Source organism: Vulpes vulpes, chromosome 1 (assembly GCF_048418805.1).
Source record: "Vulpes vulpes isolate BD-2025 chromosome 1, VulVul3, whole genome shotgun sequence".
NCBI classification, from domain to species: domain Eukaryota; kingdom Metazoa; phylum Chordata; class Mammalia; order Carnivora; family Canidae; genus Vulpes; species Vulpes vulpes.
Window position 1 is genome coordinate 103009630 of NC_132780.1, and position 11921 is coordinate 103021550.

At 51.5% G+C, this 11921-nt stretch overlaps 1 protein-coding gene across 27 annotated transcripts in view; it reads left to right on the forward strand.

The window, feature by feature from the left end:
* Positions 1–5160: 5160 nt before the first annotated feature.
* The window catches only part of ST3GAL6 (ST3 beta-galactoside alpha-2,3-sialyltransferase 6), a 54872-nt gene continuing 48111 nt past the window's right edge, over positions 5161–11921 (forward strand). For 12 of the 27 annotated variants that reach the window (XR_011994473.1, XM_072721441.1, XM_072721469.1 and 9 more), the window contains exon 1: positions 5164–5303. The gene's annotated coding sequence lies outside the window, so the exon portion shown is untranslated. Of the gene's footprint in view, positions 5304–5808; positions 6008–7802; positions 7879–11921 lie in introns of those variants that run through there. The other 15 variants (XM_072721488.1, XM_072721364.1, XM_072721437.1 and 12 more) reach the window with 8 other exon arrangements.

Sequence of the window (11921 nt, forward strand, 5' to 3'; positions counted from 1 at the left end):
ATTTATCATGTGCTGTAGATGCTTCTTACCCAGTTTGTCTTTGTATTTCTGTGTAGTGTCCTATTTAGAAAATCTACATTCTCATGAAATCAAATGTATTAACCTTTTTCTTTTTCTTTTCTTTTTTTAAAAGATTTTATTTATTTATTCACGAGAGATGCAGAGAGAGAGACAGAGACACAGGCGGAGGGAGAAGCAGGCTCCAAGCAGGGAGCCCGATGTGGGACTCAATCCCAGGACCCTGGGGTCACGATCTGAGCCGAAGGCAGACACTCAACCGCGGAGCCACCCAGGTGCTCCCTTACTTTTTTCTTCATGCTTCTTTTACATCTAATTTTTTCCCAGCAAAATAAAAACAAGATTCACATAGGTTCTCTTCCTGTTCTTTCAATGTGGCCTTAGGGGTTTGGTTTTGTTCTCGTCTGATATTTCTATTTTGGTCTCTATAGACTGGGGGGGAAATGCATTGTATAGAACGAAGAATACCCAGGTAGGGAATCACCAAGGTAGAGAGGTCAGACTCGTGCCTAAGCACTGACACACTCTCATTACACATTGACATGTGTCTCTCATGACACATTCTCATTAAAAATCTCAAGGATTTTTAATCTCTTTCCCCAAAACACATAAAAATAGCTTTGTTAGCATATTTGTTTAATTACACAAGTTATTCATATACGTTGTAAAAAAGTTCAAGTTATCAGAAATATGTAGACTAAACCAAAAATCTTCCTTCACTTTATCTCTCTGCCTCTATAATTCCACACTCTCTAGAAGAAATCGCTGTCAACACTCCCTATGGATTCACAAATATATGCACACACATTACTGCTCCTTTATCTTTTTTGCCTGATATTAATGAATCATAGTATCTGTGATACACTCTTTGAACATTCAGTGTACATTTTCTGAAGTACATTGTACTTTCTAAAGCCAATGTATTATAGCCGTTATCACATTAGTGAATTGAACACATATATACGCACTTATAGCTTTAGCGACGGCCGCATTCATTATTAGGATATACCACAATCTAATTAGTCACTCTATTCCTGGGCATTATTTTCCTGTTTTTAAATATTATAAGCAATGCGGCTGTGCCCACCCTTATTCATATTTTTGTCTTTATATGTGATTATTTCTACAGACGAAGTCCTAAAAAAATGGAATTGCTGGTTTGCAGGTGACTTGCATTCATAGCAGAGTGGAGTTTGGGAAATGCAGAGAAGCTTCTAGACCATTCACCGCTCACTTTAATGACTCCATCTTGCACTTGGCTCAAAACACTTGAAAATTGTGTTTTTGTTGTTGTTGTTCTTTTGTTTAGAGTGTGAATTTCTGAAACAGAAAGTAAAACGTAGAAAATTATTTGAGGGTGGGTTCATGTACACTTTGCCCAACAATCCCACCTTCCTGGATCCATCCTATCGACACATTCTCATGAAGTAAAATACTGTAAATTCAGCTCTGTACCCCAGCTAAGATGAGAGACAAAGGGGTTCACTAGGTAGTTTAATTCATGGGCTGAGTGGCCCAAGGAAAGGTCCCTGTAATACATACTTTGACGGAATTATCGGTCATGGGGCCGGAGTAGAAGCGAGGAGAGCATCTCCACAGACAGATGGGGTGACATCCCCCCCCTCTGGGGAGCGCAGACCATCAGCCAGGACAGTGGGCCAGGCTCCTAATACTTGTCAGAACTGAGTTAAGTTCTCTGAGCAAGTGGCTCCAAGAGGCAGCAGTTTTGCAGCCTGTCCCCATCCAACCGTAGGAGGAGCCCGACCATCCAGGGGGTTCGGTGGTTCGTTCAGGGAGCTGTGGGCCACCAGAAGGGCTGCCCTCTTGTGGACCAGCGATTCCAGGAGGCAGCTCACAGATCCTCTGTCGTTTCCCATCCGTCCCTCTTGCCCACTCCCCTCTTTCCTATTTTGCTTGGCTTGAGGCCAAACTGTCTTCTGAAGGGGGAAAGTTAAGGAACCTCAATTAGAGTTTTGAAATTCAAACTTACAGCAGCCTTGTAAATTTGATAGCAACCACCAAACTGCCCTGAACTTCAAGGAAGTTCTTCATACTCCCTTGAGTGGGCTCCCCCACCCCTTGAGGAAATGCATTAAGCTCATTACCCTTAGTTTTTGCCAATCTGATGTCTCATTATTGTTTCCATTTTCTTAAACAGTGTTAGCATAAAAAGACACAAGTGTCTCTGCACCTGTTTGTGGACTATTCTATTTGTGTTTCTTCTATAAATTGCTTATGACCCACGTCCTGTTTTTTAATGGGTTGTCTTTTTCTCGCAGAGCCATAGGAATTTTTAATGTAGTCTGAATATTAACCCTTTTCATAACACACTGAAGTTGTTTTCTGTCACTTGTCTTACAGCTTCCACCATACAGGTATTTTATAGGTTCGGGTGCTTAGAACACGCTGAACCCCAAGGCCACCCTCCCGCTTCCCCTCATCCTCCAGCTTGTGGAGGGGAGAGCAAGTGCAGTTCTGGAGACTGGGCTACCAAGAACTCTGAAACCTAGAAGGGAAGTTGCAAGTAAGCTTTCTGATGGTCTCAAATTCCTTTTTCGAGACCTGACCTTACCAAGGAAATGGGCTCATTGGTTATTTCCATATGCAAATGCGGGGCTGAGGCCCCACAATTGGAGATGCTAGAGAAGCTGGGGCGTTGCTTAACAGAACTAAGCTGCCTTTTGCGAAAGAAACAGTTCCTTACACTGTAGGCAGAGGCTGAGCTCGAGCTGGGAGAGAGACTGCCTCCTCCCCGTGGCTTATTTTTTTTGAGATGCGCATGTTCTTTAAATAGTTGCTTGCAGTAGAGAAAACCCCAAGACAGCCAGAAGACCAGGCTGGCAGGATCTTCCCCTAGAGTTGGAGGAACAATTGCATGTAAAAAAAAGATGAGCTTGGCCAAATTCAGTCTTGAGCCAGAGGCTGTTTTAAAACTGGACAACTCAAGCCTTGAGAAATGTTAGAAAAATGAGAACTTGTTTTTATTATTCACTTACCAGGGGGAAATTGTGAGAAAGTGGTCTCTTGTCATTTAAGGGGGTATCTCGCAGGTCCTTGGGTCACCTGGGAGGACTGTCCTGCTGAGACGATACCACTGAGTAGGTCTCTACATGAACTAGACGGTCCTACATCAATAGTGCAGGAAAAAAGCCTCTTCTTGGGACAGGACACGTCACCTCTAAAAGTGATATAATGCAGCCTATCTTCCGGGGTTGGGTCTTTTGGCAGGACCTACACTGGGATTGAGAAAGAAGTACTATTTGCTTTAACCTTACTCTATACTGTGCTGAATGGCAACCCAGGGTGGTGTGGAGAACCTTTTACTTGTCCCTAGGGAGGCCATATCCTGTGAAACAATGTGATTTTACCAAAAAGGTTGCATCATCCATGAGCACATAAGAAACTTAGCAAACGGCTGACCTTATAAGTACACTGCTAAAGATTATGATTTTGGAGGCCATTAAAAGAACCTGCATCTTCTAAGAGTCCTCTCCTACCTGCTGGTCCTTCCCCTTCTTCCTCATTAGAAGAAACCTTTTGGGGCACCTGGGTGACTCAGTGGTTGAGTGTCTGCCTTTGGCTCGGGTCATGCTCCTGGGGTCCTGGGATCCAGTCCCCATTAGGCTCCCAGAGGGGAGCCTGCTTCTCCCTCTGCCTGTGTCTCTGCCTCTCCCTATGTCTCTCATGAATAAATAAAATCTTTGAATAAAAGAAAAAGAATAAACCACTTAGTCAAAGGCTAAATTATATATATTTACATAGTGGAAACATTTTCCCAAAACAATTACCAAAAACATTATTCCAGAAAGCTAAAGTCCTATAATCCCATCACCCTGCTTGATTCTTTATCACCTTCCACAGGAATTCAAAATTTCTGCACAGATGCAATCATGTGCCAATACAGTAATGCATCCTGCCTTTGAAAAAAATGAATGTCACGCAGCTCAAAAGTCCCTGCTGCACATAACTACATAGTCATGAGCTGTTCTGGAAAAAAACAAAAAACAAAAAAGCTGATTTTGGTCTCAGGTACTTTCATTTGAATCACAAGTCAGTGTAGGCAGTGTGACCTTGGACACATTTCTTAACCTTCCAACTCTATTTCTTCATTTCTAGGGGGAGATTATTCTGGTTTGCAGGATGGATGGGAGGAACAGATATGATGCAAAGGCGGCAACTGACTCATAGTGGGCAGGGACTGGTAGTTGGTATTCTTATTTCCTGACCTGGTGGATTTTGTGCAAAGCACTGCGCCAAGAATTCTTTAGATCATCGCCTATTTTAATCCTAACCAGCCCTGAAGATAGGATGTATTTTATCCCTTTTACAGGTGACAGGAAGCAAGTTCCCTGAGGTTGAGGCACTTGCTCAAGGTCATGAGGCAGGTCAGCGCAGGAGGTGGGGGGGACGGTGCCGTCCTGGCCACTCCTGCAAAGAAGCACCAAGGCCACCTGAACACTGCACGTGACCTCTCCCTCCCCTTAGCACTTGACTTTGCAGATCCGAAAATCCTAAAAAAGGTCAGAGCGGCTGAGGTATAATACTGATTTAATTCTGAAGATCATGAACAAGAGAAGGATAAGAAGGAACCCAGGAGGAACTAAAAGGGAAAAAACTAAAAGGGAAACCCGGATGGGCGAATTCCCTGAACCTCGTTCACCACTGCGGTGTCTCCGGAGCCGCCTCCTAGCATCTCAACACGTGTGCGCCTTCCTTGGGGCGGCTGGCAGGCAGCGGCAGGACGTGGGCATCTTCTGAACACTCTCAGGGGTTTGGTCTTTTGCACGGGGAGAGTGGGGAAGGGACACGTGCCGTCCCCAAGGCTGCTGTCAAAATCGGCACAAACACCCCGAGGTCCGTCGTCACGGGTGGAGGCTCCGTCGCAGGGAGGGGGAGGGGCCGCTCTGACCAGCCCCGCGTCCCGGGCTCCCCTCGCCGGGGTCACCTGGCGGCGAGCGAGGGAGCGTCGCCAGCCCGCGAGGGATTCCACGATCCCGGAATCCGCAAGGCGCCCGGAGCCACCCGAGCAGGGCACCGCTCGCCGAAGGAGCAGGCGCACGTGGGGACCGGGGTCGGGGCCGGGCCGGGCCGGGCCCCCCCGCCCCCGCCCCCGCCCCCGCCCCCGGCCGCGGCGCCCCCCGCAGCGGCGGGATGGGAGTGTCCGCTCGGCGGGGACGCGGGGACGCCGGCCCGCCCACCTCGCCCTGCAGCCGCCTCCCTCCGTCCTGACTCTCCGCCCGGCCGCCCCGCCAGGGGCGCGCGGCCGCCGTCCGCCCGCCTGCAAGGTAGGGGCCCCCCTGCGCCCCCCGCGCCCCCCGCGCCCCCCGCGCCCCCCGCGCCCGCGCCCCCCGCGCCCCGGCCCCGGCCCCGCGCCTCCGACGCGGACTCGGGGCGGCCCGAGCACCGTGCGCCCGGCGCCGGCAGCCCAGCGGGAGGAGCCTCCCCGCCGCCCCGGGACCGGCCCCGACCCCCCCCCCCCCCCGGCCACGTCCCCCGCTGCGGGCTCGGGCCTCCGCGGTCTGGGCGCCTGGGCCGCGGCACCTCCTCCGCCCGCTGCCCGGGGGGGGGGGGGGGTCCGTGCACCCCGGGCCGAGCGCGGGGCGGGGGCGCTCCCTCCGGGCGGGCCGGGGCCTGGGGAGGGGCCGCGAGGGGCCGGGGCGAGCGCGAGTCCCGGGGACCCGCTTGGGGACCCTCCCGGCCCCGAGCTCCGCGGCGCGGGGCTCCCACGTGCGGGGCCGGGGCTCGAGGTCTGGAAGAGCCCCCCGTTTTTTTCCTTGGAAAAATGTCCAGGCAGCGCCCCTTCCGCCCAGCACTAGACCTAACGCCGCAGGCACCGAGGCGGGGGGGCCGCGCGGCGCCCCGAGGCCCTTGCTCCCGCGCCTCCCGCGCCGCCGCCGCCCTGTCCCGGCCGGGCTCCTGCCCAAAGGAAGCTCCGGGGACGATTTCTGGAAACTCCACGCAGCCCTGGCGCCTCGCTAGGGGGTCTCAGGTGGGGCGCGGGGCGGGGGCGGGGCTGCGCGCAGGGGGGCGGGGGGCACTGAAAGGCTGTGCGGGAGCGGGGGCGGCGGGGATGCGGGGGCGGCGGGGGCGGCGGGGGCGGCGGGGATGCGGAGCCGCACAGCCGCAGGCCCGGGGCCAGGATGGGGCGGGGGGGGGGGGGGGGGGGCAGGGGCCAGGTACGCCCGCAGGCCCCGGGCCAGGATGCGGGGGCAGGATGGGGCTCAGGGTCCAGGTACACCCGCAGGCTTGGGGCCAGGATTGGGGGCAGGATGGGGCGGGGGGCCCCAGGGTCCAGGTACACTCGCAGGCTCGGGGCCAGGATGGGGGGCAGGATGGGGCGGGGGGCCCCAGGGTCCAGGTACACTCGCAGGCTCGGGGCCAGGATGGGGGGCCCCAGGGTCCAGGTACACCCGCAGGCTTGGGGCCAGGATGGGGGGCAGGATGGGGCTCAGGGTCCAGGTACACCCGCAGGTTCAGGGCCAGGATGGGGGTCAGGATGGGGCGGGGGGCCAGGGTCCAGGTACACCCGCAGGTTCAGGGCCAGGATGGGGGTCAGGATGGGGCGGGGGGCCAGGGTCCAGGTACACCCGCAGACTCGGGGCAGGATAGGGGGGAGGACGGGGCGGGGGGTGGGCAGGGTCCAGTTCCTGCGCTGACGGCCTGGCGGATGTTCCACTTTCTGGCCCTTAAGCTTCCCCGGGCGGTGCGGAGCGGCGGGTGCCGTCCTCTTCCTCTGTGGGGGCTGCCAAGGGTTCGGGAAGGTCACGGCCGCGGGTCCCCCGGGGAGCAAGCGGCCGGCACCCCGGAGACGGGCCCCTGGAAGAGCCTCCTTTTCTGCCCGGGACTGCCCCTGGCACCCAGACCTGCCCAGGAGAGCTTACGTTGCTTCCTAGCCTCTTGTCCCCGAATGAGGCCCATCGCCCGGAGATGCTTTATTATTATTTTTTAAGGATTTATTTGTTTTAGAAACAGAGAAGGTGGGGCAGGCAAGGCTGGAGAACCTTCCAGCAGGCTTCCTGCTGAGCACAGCGCCCGGCTCCAGATTTGATCTCTGGCCCCCGAGATAATGGCCACTTTGGTTTATAAGAAGACAACTTTTTCAGAAACCGACTGTATTTCCCCCAACCTGGCTTCCAGAGCCTTCTTATTGGTTCACGGAGAGGAGGAGATTTTCATTACTTGCTCAGTGGGGCCTCTTCCCTGGAGCCCTGTTTTTACCCCAGGCCTCAAATATCACAAGCCTGGGGTAGGGGGTCTCCTTATAAAGATGCAATTAAATGAGACCACGTTTCAGCAGATTTGCTGGAAATACTCAGTTTGTTCTCATGCCCCGAATCCATAAAAATCCTTGAGGCTCCCAGAGGAATAGACCGTATTGGCAGAAGGATATCAGTAAAAGTCATACTGTTAAAAAAAGTAATTAAAACACCGGAACATTAGCCTGTCCTTTGTGAAAATTATAATTCTCAAGTTACCTCATTCCAGAACGTAGTCTAGGCTGCCTTTTTTTTTTTTTTTTTTTTTTTCTGTGGGAAGTATTTCTGTGTTCCACAGGGCATGGAATATTCGAGGAGGGGGTGAGGCGGGCCACCTTTCCCATATTTCTCCGCCAGCCGGGTCGATTGCCACTTGGCTCCTGTGGCGGCTGTGATGGCCTTCAGGGCCGCGGCCCTCCGGGCGATGCTTCTCCAGGAGCTGAGGCCAACCCAAAACTCCCGTGGCACCCACTCGGACTCGCGGCGTGTTCACATGTGGGGTTTTATTAAATCTTCCCACCAGCTGTGTGAGACAGGAACAGTTAGCCCCGGTGTGTCCACCAAGATTGCCCCGCACAAGTGGCTCCGGATGGATCACGCGAAGGTCTGTCTCCCTCTGCCTTACACCACCCCAGGAAACCTCCAGAACGTCCATTCCTCACAAATTCTTCCATTCTGTGTGCATGTCGTTCACCTTTGCCTTGCATCCTCTGATCTGAATACACTTTCTCAACCCTTCCGTCGAGGCTTCTCGAATAGGGTGGCCTGCGTACTTTGCCTTTCCTTCGGACAGCTTCAGGCTTCCATCAGTTAGGCATCTCGTATCTTCTCTGGGACTCTGACGTGCCACATCGTTGTGCTGTGTCTGGCCAATTCGGGAGCATGTGTTATCTCCGGGGGGTTGTGTCCCAAAAATTCTTTTCGTTCTGCGTATATTTCCACTGAAGTTCCTACTCACCCTCCTTGCCTGGAAGAAGTCTCCCCAGGGCTGCAGCCCTGCTCTCACGGTTTAACCTCTCCTGTGTATTCTACCTAGAGTGGATGACAGCACACGTCAGAATTTCCAGGCGAACCCTTTCTGGGTTAAAAACAAAAATGTGTTTGTTATCACGCTGTACGTGAACTATGCTCCGATAAGAACGTATTCGATTTGGAGCCAGCTCGATGCATGGCGTTCGGTGGGTGCCTTGGGCGTGTCGGTAGGAAACTGGATTGCTGGGTCTGTATCGGGATGGGAGAAGCGCTGCTCCTCCCCAGGGTGAGGTAGCAGGGGCTCTTTCCCTGCGGGCGACTCCCAGCACCAGGGAAGCAGCAGGGTCCTAGACTTGATCAGGACCTCGGCCACCCTGTAGTCACATTAAGAAGGGGCGAGATTCTGGAGATGACTTTGAGGGTCAAAGAAAGTAGGGAGTAGCAGGACCTGAGTCTCTTCCCCATGTCTGTATTTCCTCCTCTTAGAGGCTTTTTGCCAACCGAGGGGGGAATAGCCAATTTACCATTTACTGTTAGCCTTCTGCAGCAACCGGGGAGGGGCTTTCCTCTTTTTGGACCATTGGGAAAAAGAGGAAGGAAAGTACCCAAACCTTGGAGGAAAAAAAAAATTTTTATCACAAAAAAAGCTGAGTGAAAAGCTGAGTGAAAAGATGCTGTCCTTCCACATTCTCTTTGCCCTTATGCCTAAGACCCAGTGTGCTTAGTAGTGTGCAAGGCTGGTCTCTGAAGGACTTTTTAAACCTCGCCCTACTTCCATCTGGTTGGGAATGGAAACATCTGTAGGGGATGAGGGGAATGAAGCCTTCAGATGAAGACGCGGCAAGGAAGCTGGAGCTTGTTGCAAGGGAAGCAGCCTTCCCCAGGTTCTGGAAGCAGGCCGGAGTTGGTATGGTTGTGGGTTGTAGTCTCTGTGGGGCGACAAGGGAGCAGAGGGTGGTTTTGCAGGAGATCCTGGGTGACTTTGTGCATAGGCATCAGCAGGTGGGACTTGGGTTTCAACTAGTCTTTACTAGTCTTTACTAGTTTCAACTAGTCTCCACTACCTCCACAGGGGGTGGTGCAGGTGCTGGAGGTGGGGTGAGAGCATGCAGTGTTGCACAGGATAGAGCCCCTGCTCTTGTAGACCTTCTGTTTTCATGGGAAATGGGGTCAATGAATAAGGTTCAAGGCGTAAGCCCTGCGGAATCCTAGAGAGGGAGCTTCTTTAGGGAAGCAACCAGAGAACTTCTCTGAGGAAGCACTGTTGGATGAGGAGAACAGCAGCCAAGAGCAGAAGGAAAGGCTTCCTGCTGAGGCCTCCAGGGCTGAGTGATTCTGGGGTGTTTGGAGAACTGGAGAGGAGCGCAAAAGGGGAGTTTGGAGGAGATGCAGTCAGTGAGGGAGGTGGGAGACAGTTTGAAGCCTTCACGTCTTGGAAAGGCGCTTGGATCGTGTGTTAATTAGAACGGGATGCCAGCAGAGATTTTTTAATTGGAGGTTAAGTCAGTCTTCACCCAAAGGACACGAGCTTTCGTGTTTGTGACCCTCACTTCTCCCTGTCTCCCTCTTCAGCCCTCCCTCCCCCTCTCCGTCTCTCCCACACGCACACCCTTCACCCTCCGTCAGCTTTACTCCTCTCCCTTAATTGGCCACCACTGAATTCTCCTTCCTTGCCTCAGCCCAGGGCACAGGCATCCTGCAGGCAGGCAGGGCTCAAAGGACTCCAGCCCATGGGCCTCTTATGCTCAGAAACAAATCCATGTACCCCTTTCCTCTTCATCCCTAAGACTGTGCACCCCTAGCTCTGATTTCTCAATCTCTCTCCATACTGAACCTTGAGTCATCTCTAAAAAGCCTCTGGGTTGGCTGGGGCTATCTGAAACTAGATACTAAAAATTAAGTTATTTAGACAAGTCAGTCACAATTGATATCTTTTGTAAGACGAGGATCCTCACGAGAGGTGAACATTTAAGTAAGCCAGAGGCCTCCCCTTTTCCTGAACACCTACCTGCCCCTTCTCTCCCAGGCTCTTGTCTATGCAGTCTTTTGGGGAGGCTTGTGTTCTTCTTAGGGTCCTGTTTCCGTGGAAATGTGCGAGATTCTTGTCATATTTGTCATGGGAATACCGTATGCCTGAGAAATTTCATTTCATGGGTCTTAGAGTAGTGTTTAAATCGTGAAGGTTTATGTCCGAGCTGCTATCCCCTGCTAGCACTAGGTCATCAGAAATGAACAGGAGTCCCCAGCATGGTAGGTGGCCCTTATCCTTTGCTGCTGGGATAGCTCCTCACCACCGGCAGGCGTATTACCCTCCGGGGAAGCTTGGTACACTCCTTAGAAAATTGTTATTTGAGATACTTTAACCAGATTCCTTGTTTATTTATTAACTTACATACTTAATGTCACTAATAGACATAACCCGAGCAACTCACTTTCAGCTCTTTTTTGTTGTTGTTTTCCTTTCTGGTGGATGCCATAAAATCTGGAATACCTTTCTATTTGAGAGGGCAATGATTACATCTCCTCTGGTTCACCCGGGCGTCCTCTGTACCTGGTGCAGTGTCCAGAATGTTACAGAGAGAACAAACATTTGCCAAATGACTCAATCAGTGTCCAGGGATTAACTCAAATGTTAATATATTAGCTCAGTTGTAACATCTTTATAACTATTATGATTCCTTTCTACAACTATCATCCACTTGTTATCTCAAAACCTTTTCCCATTGGAGAAAGCAGGCAAAAGATGAATTCATCCCTGTGGATTTGTATATATTCATTAAAACTATTTTGGTTTTGGATAGATTTTTTTCTTTTTCAAAGTATTATAGGATATTTGTGTTGACGAGGAAGAGACCAGTCTGTAAATGTCATCAGATGGCTAGTCCCAAATTTGTTTCCATATACAGTAAATGTTCTTTTTATTCCTTTTTTCTCTTCTTTTCTTTTCTTCTTTTTTCTTTTCTTTTTTTCTTTTCTTTTCTTTCTTTTCTTTCTCTCTCTCTCTCTTTCTTCCTTTTTTTTTTTTTTTAAAGTAAGCTGTTAGCCAAGCATGGGCTTGAATTCACGACCCCAAGAGCAAGAGTCGCATGTGCAACCAACTGAGCCAGCCAGGCGCCCCAGTAAATTTACAGTACAGTTTCATAATTGGTAATTTGCGATGATTTGAGTTGGGTTAGTTTTGTGGTCAGATTACTGAGGAAATAAATGTGTGTGCCAAAGATGGGAATAACAAAGTCCTTCCCCTCTGTAACAGTACATCTTTACGTCCGCGTTTCAGGCACTTTGGTAGGCAGAGACATGCATTGCTCAAGTGCCAGCACTTATGATGGACTGTCTTAAATTCCTGTTAGGTGTCCTGTAACCTGCTATGAGATTCGCCCTGGGGGACCAGAAGTTCTCCCCATCAAGATTGCCAGAGCTGGGAGGAATGGGAAGAGCCTGGGTGGCAAGAACTGGGAGGCTGTGGTGCCACAGAGGGGCCAGCTGGGGGCTCTTGTGGAGACTCATAGTGACAAAGTTTCTCACAGAGCTCCATATCTTTGGGAGCACCCTTTTGGTTAATAGAGATATTCTATATCCATACTTTTAAAATTCTAAATATTTAGAGGTTTTGCCTTTTAGGTTTTCTGCCCCACAAACACGTAATGCAATATAAACAGCCTTCTTGTTTTCCGT